This window comes from Sprattus sprattus, assembly GCF_963457725.1.
Source record: "Sprattus sprattus genome assembly, chromosome: 15".
Classification (NCBI taxonomy): domain Eukaryota; kingdom Metazoa; phylum Chordata; class Actinopteri; order Clupeiformes; family Clupeidae; genus Sprattus; species Sprattus sprattus.
Genome location: NC_137913.1, coordinates 2567672 through 2577071, shown reverse-complemented (window position 1 = coordinate 2577071; position 9400 = coordinate 2567672).

The window sequence follows — 9400 nt, the reverse complement described above, 5'->3', positions numbered from 1 at the left end:
TTCAGATTTTTTTTTTTACTATATGTTATATATTTTTTATACTTAATTTCTGAGTTTTTGTAATGTGTTTTGTTTGTTCATTTTGTCTGTTTTGTTTTGGTTTGTTTATTTATTGTTCTTCTGTATTCTGTAGCCTAAGCCAGGGCATTGGTGCAAAAGGTGCCCTCTGCTCAGTCAATTCTCCCTGAATAAACAATGACATCAAATACTGACTAGTGCTGAGCTGATATAACACCAACCTTTCATGGAGTGATCATGAAGTGGTCATGCAGGTTCAGCCCAGGAGCTTTCAGAGGTGTTCATCATCATCATCTCTGCACTGAGTAAGATGCTAGTGAATCTACATTACAGCACATTGATATTGGGTTGCATGACATATATATTTTTATTTTACGTCATTCACCCAGTATTGCAGCCCACATCGGCAGCTCCAGAGACAGACAAACACACACACTTGGCGTATTTAAATTGCAGACACGTAAATTTAAGCCTCAAACAGATAAACATAACATGGGACAAAGGGGAAGAATGACTACGCTGTTAAAAGGGACAGACAGCCTACTTGCAGGATTAGTTAGTCATAGGTAGCTACCATTATTTGATATTAAATATACGCAAAAAAAGAGCATTTTCTCCACATAGCTTGGTAATGGTTGTGTTGAGTGTAGTTCAGCGTCAGCCTAGATTCCTACTGCTCATTCTGAATGCTGTTGCTCGTGTTTTATCCAGGACCAGGAGAACAGAGCACAAGTGTGTGTGTGTGTGTGTGTGTATACATGTTGCTCAAGTTCTATCCGGGAACAAGAGAACAGAGCCCATGACTCCAGTTCTAAAATCTTCACACTGGCTCCCAGTTACCGGCAGAATAGATTTTAAAGAGCTGTTATTAATTTATAAAATCACTAATTAGTTTAAGCCCACTCATTATTGGTGCAGTGGGGAACATCAAGGCTTTATCAACATGCTCCATTGGTGCAGTTGGGAACATCAAGGCCTGACGCTCAGCAGTATCAACACGCCTCATTGGTGCAGTTGGGAACATCAAGGCCTGACACTCAGCAGTATCAACACGCCTCATTGGTGCAGTTGTGAACATCAAGGCCTGACACTCAGCAGTATCAACACGCCTCATTGGTGCAGTGGGCAACATCAAGGCCTGACACTCAGCAGTATCAACACGCCTCATTGGTGTAGGACAAACCTCTCGCTGCTGCCTGGCAACCAACAGTGTGATGGTGGGGTAATGGCTGGAGGGTACAGGGTCACATGTCGATTTCAGCTGATCAAGAGTTCGAGGCATTGTGTTTAACATTGGAAAACATTCATTTTACTGAAAAATTGTGAATACAAAACAGGAAAATATTTGAAGATAATTTATGATAACAAAAAAATATTGTCAATACAAAACTAGAACATTTTGTCTGATAACATTCAAACAGTGGTCCTCTTCTGGCATTTCCTACAGCCATCCTCTCTGCAGTCTTTGCACTGGCACACATGCCACTCATACAAACACAGCGGCGATCGCCAACCCGATGCATCAACGCATTCCAACGCGTACGTGTGACCGATGTGTTAGGAAATCTCAACAAGTGTCTTTTTGTTGTTTTTCTCCCGTCTTAGTCTTTCTTCTCCTCTGCTCCAGGCCCATGGTGGCGCTGCGTGTGGTTCTTGAGGCTGACGTTGTGGTTGAAGCACTGCCCACAGTCCTGGCACTTGAAGGGTTTCTCCCCTGTGTGGACGCGCATGTGGGACTTGAGGTGCCCCGGCTGGCTGAAGGAGCGTTCGCACTGCTCACAGGCGTAGGGCTTCTGGCCCGTGTGGATCCGCACGTGCCTCCGGAGCCCACCCTCGGATCGGAACCCTTTATGACACACCTCGCAGATGTTCCGTCCGTGGGGCCAGTGGCTCTTCCGGTGGGCACACCAACTGGGCCGGTCTGGGAATCGCAGGGGGCAGTCGGGGCAGTGGTACCTGTAAGATAAATCAGAATCAGATTTTATTGGCCAAGTAAGTTTGAACAAACAAGGAATTTGACCTTGTGAACTGACTCTCATTGTGCTTACACATAATATACATTACAACACAATACAAAACAAACACAACACAATACAACACAACACAACAAAACACAATACAATACAAAAACAAACAGTGCAATGGTCTAAGAAAGTTTGAGAAAGTATATACAGGAGCTGGGAATGCACAATAGTGCAAAGAAGAAGTGGAGAGTGCAAGAAGTGCAGGGATAAAAAATATATGCTACATGGATTAATATACATGTTACTCTGAGTTGTTCAATAGTGAGGCGGTCAGGGGGAAGAAACTGTTTTTGTGTCTGGAGGTTTTTGTGAACAGATATCTGTAGCGCCTACCAGAGGGGAATTCAGTTTAGTATCCAGTTCAGTTATATCCACTCACACGGTTTATGGTTTGTCTGTGTGTGTGTGTGTGTGTGTGTGTGTTTGTGTGTGTGAATATATATATACCTGAAGATAAAGGGATTCATTTTATTTCCCTGCTGGCTACATATGTATTAATGACTGCTGAGAATACTATGCCACATTTGTGAGACAGAGATTGAACAAGCCACTCACTCAAGAAAAAGACAAAGAATATAGTTAATATCTAATGTTATGTTTAAGATAAAAAAGTCTTAAAAAGGGGGAATGAAGGGACCGGTCATTTGAAATTCATAGTTAATAAGGATATGCCATAGTCAATAATTCAATCTTATTTATACCTAGTATAAATGTTACTCTTATTTGTATCTAACTAGCATGTCAGCATCTCCTGGGTGAATATACTTGGTCTTGACCTGGGAGAGAGGTCTGATATTGCTCTCACCTTTAAGCTTAGGTGAAACGCTGTAAGTGAGTGTGTAACTTCAAGATGTGTGGCCATCATTGTTTTGGGATCATGGATCATGACTGACAAATCCCAGACTGAGTTTCCAATATATGGTACGACATGAAATACTATCATACCTCAGTGGCTCTAGAAAGTGACTCTCCTCGTGCTTCTGCTTGGCATGATGGGCTTTAAACGCCTTCAGGCAGTAGCGGCAGGAGAGCATGTACTTCTCGTTGTGGATTCGGCTGATGTGCGTCTCGAGCCCGATCTTAGTGGCAAACCTTTTGCCGCAGTTGGGGCAGACGATGGGCTTGGCCTTGTGCTCGCAGATGTGTGGGGGTCCACCCTTGACCTTGTTCACCATTGTGATGAACTTACCACAGTCCACACAGAGCTTGCGAAACGGGAGTACGCCGTGGCATTGGAGAGCATGGTTTTGGAAGTCGTTTAAAGCTCTGAAGCGGACGGACAGGTCCTTAATGTGGAGCGACTGAGAGAGGGCTTCGTCTGATGCTGCTGCTTCAGTGTTGTTGCTTGTGGTTTCCTGGCTGTCATCTGTGGTTGCCATACGGTAGCCATTAGAGGGAAGTCCCTGGCTGTCATCTGTGGTTGCCATACGGTGGCCATTAGAGGGAAGTCCCTGGCTGTCATCTGTGGTTGCCATACAGTAGCCATTAAAGGGAAGTCCCTGGCTGTCATCTGTGGTTGCCAAACCGTAGCCATTAGAGGGAAGTCCCTGGCTGCCAATGGAAAAACTCCCTGGAATACACACCCCTTCACCATAACTGCTGGAGGCCCTCTGGGCGCCATCTTTGGTGGTGGTGTCCCGGTTGTTACTGCTAGTGGTGGTCGTGTCCTGGTTGCTGCTGCTGCTGGTGTTACTGGTATCCTGGTTGTTACTGCTGCTTATGGTGGTGTCCTGGTTGTTACTGGTGCTGGTGGTTTCCTGGTTGTTACTGGTGTTAGACTCTTGGTTGCCAGGGGCGGAGTCCCTCTGGGCACCATCTTTGGTGCCACACTGAAGGCAGCCGTATATCCGCCTGTGGCGCTGCCTGAAGCAGGTGCGCGTAAACTCCGACCCACAGACCCAGCACCACACCAGAGGCAGCAGGACCTCTGGCTCGGCGTTTGGCTCGGGATTAGATCTGGGTCCCGTCTTTATGGGGGGTTTGAGGTTGTATTGGGTAGTAGAACCTTCATCTTCATCTTCAGAACCCTCATCTTCATCTTCAGAACCCTCATCTTCAGAACCCTCATCTTCATCTTCAGACGGAGAGAGATGCTCCAGATCCTCAGAGCTCGGATCCCAATCATCATCATCATCACCACCATCACCGTGATGCCTGTCCTTCAACTCTTCTCCTTTGTCTTCATGTTCCATTTCATCATCATCTTCAAACTCTTCCTCTTTAATGTTCTCAACCATCATCTCTTGCACAGGCAGAGAGGGAATACAGTCTATTTCGCCTTCTTCCTCCTTATGGACATTTGACCTGCTGTCCAACGAGTCAGATGTGTGGATCACCGTATTATTCACCTGTAAAAGACAATTTCACTTTCACTTTCACTTTCACAATAAGTACCTGTTCAGTAACCCTTTACAAACCAGGCCGTGTTCATATTTGTTGTAGATTCAGGCCTTGGGTATTGTAAGTAAATGCAGTTGCAATTTTTTTCTACTTATTTTTTGTTTGTTAGTTAAGATCACAAGACATGCATTACTTTGCACATTTGCATTCAGGCTAAAGCGGGGTTCACACTAGACTTATTTTTTAAGAAAAAAGCGCAGCCTTCAGCGCCTTTTGAGCGCTTCAGAATTCATGGATATCATGTGACGTCACTGTCTTTTAAGCACCGCCATATTTGTGTCTGATGAAAATACATTACGGTCATAACATACGGTCACAACTCACAGAAAGTTCAAAACGCTAGGGGATATGTTGCGCTGTTGAATGAGGCAACCTAAATATACAATTGCTAAAGATATGACTGACCTGTTAAGTGAAACGCAGCACGTTGATACAGTCGTAGTAATGGCTGTGTATTATCAAAGCTACATCTTCAAAGCTAGCAAGCTATTAAGCCTTCACCCAGGAATTTGGCTACAACTCGTTAGCCAATATTGGCACTCTTGCCTGCTCAGAAGAGCTTCTGTACGCTTGAAATCTCCGGTTTATGGGAAGGGGCCGATCACACAGGACGCGACTTTTAAAAGCGCGTCGCTAGCAAAACCATTGTTTTCCTATGGTACGGCGCGCCTTTCATGTGCGCCTTTTAAACGCCACGCCTCGCGCCTTTCTGGCGGTTTAAAGGCGCGCCTAAAAGTTAAAATATTCTCAACTTTAAGCGCAAGGGCGGAGTCGCACAGCTCATCAATGTCACACTAGGCCAATTGTACAACTCCAGATGTAATAATTATTCGAATTCTATACGGCGGACACATGCGTGGACCTGCGTGAGCAACCAATTGGCCGTATCTGGTGAGTAAATGCCATTAAAACAAATAGGCTAGCTGGCTAGCTAACTCCACAAGCGCATAGGCGCTTTTCCCCAGGCGCATCTTGCCAACGCGATGCGACTGCGCTTATAAAAGTCGCGTCCTGTGTGATCGGGCCCTAAGGCAGCAATCTGTGTGAAGAAAAGCTTCATTTGTGCTTTTGTGTTTTTGTGTTTTTATGTTTACTGTGTGCACCCATGCACCAGAGCAAATTTCAGGTAGGCGCATAACTACTTGACAATAAATCTGTTTCTGATTTCTGACTCTGATTTGACCATTTCAGCAACAGTGGGTGTGTCACTGTTATGTTCACATAAATATGGGAACTAGTATGGGAACTACTTTTAGTTAAAGTTATAGGAACTACTTTTCTTTATGTGATACCATCAATGTAGTACTGAGCGCGCATTGATACTCTGAACTAGAGCAGAAGATTCATGTTTGTAACGTGTAGAGAAATCCAGTAAAGGCATCGTTAACTTTACTCCGGTGTTTTATTTAATGTATGTTGTGCAAGTGCAAATACACAACAGTCAAAGTCTGGTGGTGCCTAAACATCGTACTCACGTCCATTGAAGTGTCGGTCACAAGCACCTCAACCACAGGTAGCTGGCTGTGCAGGTTTGAGGCTCTGTTGTCTTCCTCTTCCCCCTCCTCCTCTTCCTCATCTGATGCCACAGATTGTCCAAGGACCACCGTTTCAACCTTGATGAGATATACAGTACAGATGAGGTGAGGGACCGGAATGCTGTTTCAACCTTGATGAGATATACAGTACCAGTCAAAAGTTTGGACACACTTTATTTTTTTATTTGTATTGTTTTCTTTACTTTTATTATTTTCTCGATGTAGATTAATACTGAAGACATTTAAACTACAAAAGAACACATATGTAATGATGTACTAAACGAAAAAAGTGTTATTAGTGTAGATATTGTTAAATGTTATACGTGGTTGTTACAGCTGGGCAAAGCTGATTGAGTGGATTTATAGAATATAATCATATATGCCGATGTTTTTGGTTAGGAAAAAGGTACAAAATCATCAATGCATGTCAGACTACCTAAAAGACCTGGAAGTGTAAGTATGGCCCAATTGTACAAAGGGTGTTTTTCTTTTAGAAGCATCCATCTTGGCTAATAGCATGATGACCAGGTTCGATTAAATATATCCAAAATTCAGCCCCACATCACAAAGGGTGTTGCGATGTTAAGTCACCTGTGAAATTGCAATCGACCTCATTATCTAACGCAGTTCAGAAAAAGTTACGAAGAAATCTTTGGGGCAATTCTGGCGTTCATGAGTTCTCATCTGGGATTCGTTCTTAACTTAGAAGAGAATTTAAGAACGCTAAATAGCAGTCGTAAATCGGACAGATTGGTGTGTGCCCATCCATGCTCTTCAGGGATGAATTTGTAAGAAATCGTTGGTGATTGCGTTCACGTCAATTTTACAGACGTCCTCGAATTTAAATAATTTTAATAATAGTAAATACGAGAACATTTGTATCATTAACAATCATCATCAGTGTTTTCATGGGTATTTACGGCTTAGACATTGACCAGAAATGTGCTAGCTACACACCCTTCGTAAATATGGTCCAATCCAGATAGGTTTAGAAACTAACTAACGAGCGTTATTGAAAACCAATATCAGGCCTTTACATGATTGGTTGTCTGCTGGGTCTCTGATTGGGTGGCTTGCTTACATGATGGTTGTCTGCTGGGTCTCTGATTGGGTGACTTGTCCACTCCTTCGTGTAGCGACATTTCCGACATTTCTGCGTGACGAGGAACAACCAGCTCTCACACTTGGTACTGATGCTGCACTCACTGCAGCACCTAAAGCACCTCCGGAACAGCTGTAGCAGGCACTCCACCTTCACGATGACCTCGTACCCACTAACAACAACAAACAAAAAAACAAGGCTGACTTCATTACCCACTAACAACAACAACAACAACAAACAAACAAACAAGTACCCACTAACAAGAGCAGGAAGACAAGAGACAGCCATTCACTCTCAGTCCAACGCTGAATTCACACCCAATAGTGCAGCTGAGTCCCATGCCCTGTGGATGGGGGAGCTTGTCTTTTTAGCTGCTGGGGAATTCAAATTATAAATCACGACTGCCATCTTGCACCTCCTCTCCTTTCCTCTACCTGTCCATATCTTTCCTCTATTGCATCCCCTCTAACAAGTTCTTATCTCGTATTACAGTAGTTACATTCCTGCACTTTTTATTCTTTATGTTAAGTAGTATTTATTTTTACACTAGGTCTCTATTGCTCGTAGCTTGATTGTTTTCTCCTTTGAACTTTGCTTTGGATAAGTGTCTGCTAAATGACTAAATGTAAAATGCAGAAAGCTTATATCAGAGATCCACTGGTTTATTCAAGGACTTATCGTAACGCGGCCTATTATCCCCCGGGCCACCAAAAAATCCGCTTAACAAATGTATTTTTATCAATATAAATATGGTTTAATGAATCAACCTTACATATTTATACAACCTTATTTATTTATTACGTTATCCTGGTTGACACCGAAATCAATATTAAGTAACGTGTACCAGCGCTTGGGGGATAATAGGTCGCGGGGGATAATAGGTCGGGCTACGATATATTACTCACACTCCACCACCATCTTGTTTCTTCCCCAAAAACAGAAGTCAGCTCACCCTTCGGTAGGAGAATGGCTCCTTGGTACATCTTTCCAGGCTGTAGCCTCCTTCTCCACGAATCTGCCACATTAACGAGACCTTACATAAATAAACCTGATAAATCAACATAGCTTCAATTACACTACAACACTTATTATAATTATGATTGAAAAGAAAGTATAATTACAAAATGTGGTTTTAAAAAAAGCTTTCTGCAATACTTCCTAGAACAACAACACATTTTGACCCTCGGGTCTCCAATAGGCAAGACTGTTAGTAAACAACAAGGCTTGTAGAATTGTTACCGTACAATCCCTCTAGGAGGTCTTTGCCATCTAGTTATGCCCATGCGGCCGGCACAAAATGACACCAAATGGCACCACGGAATGGTTAACGTTAGGCAACATCATGGGGGGGAAAGATATTCTGGCATGAGTTTTATGGCCGGACCACAAAAGCCTATGACCCTGTTAAAGGTGAATTGACATGCCCTTTTCCGTGGACGTCTGACGTCAAAGTGACTTTATGATGTATCTTATGAGCGCAAATAACTTCAAAATATTCGGCTAAGATAACGATCGGACTATAAAGCATACTAAGGCAAGAAAACATAAGATAGATACTTGCCAGTCTAGAAGTAGCCAGGCTAACTGGGCGTCTGTTTTGCAGGCTCTTTCCTTAAAGCAGCACAATGGAGTAATTGCTAATCGCTAACCAGATGCTAGTGGCTAAACCTAGCGAAACCTCTTGAAATTTGCCTACTTTGACACTATGACAAACCAGTGAGTCAACAACTTTCAAACCAGTGAGTCAACACAGTCAAACATCCAGCAAGTCAAGACGGCAAAGACAAATCAAGACGGCAAATAAGCTACTTACTAGTTCGGCACACATATTAAATGTCATTGTAGCGCCCTCATTTTTTTAAGCTGTTATTTTAAGGTAAAACACCTAATCCTAACCCTTACCCTGAAGAACAATTCCTACATAATGCCACTTTAAGGACCTCTCTCCAATGTCTAAAACAGTGGTTCTTAACCTGGGTTCGATCGAACCCCAGGGGTTTGTTGAGTCACTCTCAGGGGTTCGGCAGGGGTCAAGACACACACAGTATAGCCCGGTTCACACTAGCAATGTCGGGCCGTTTATATACATACCTACGTTTGAAGAAATCATATTTTAATTTTCAAATTACGAAGGGTTCGGTGAATGCACTGATGAAGCTTGCAGGGTTCAGTACCTCCAATAAGGTTAAGAACCACTGGTCTAAAAGAAAATCCTAAGCATATTCGCGTCAAATCACACGCTATATCACTTCCTCGTTTTCTCCTCCTGGCCTCCTCCAATCGTGTTTTATTTTTCTTGCTTGAACTTGCCATGTTAACTG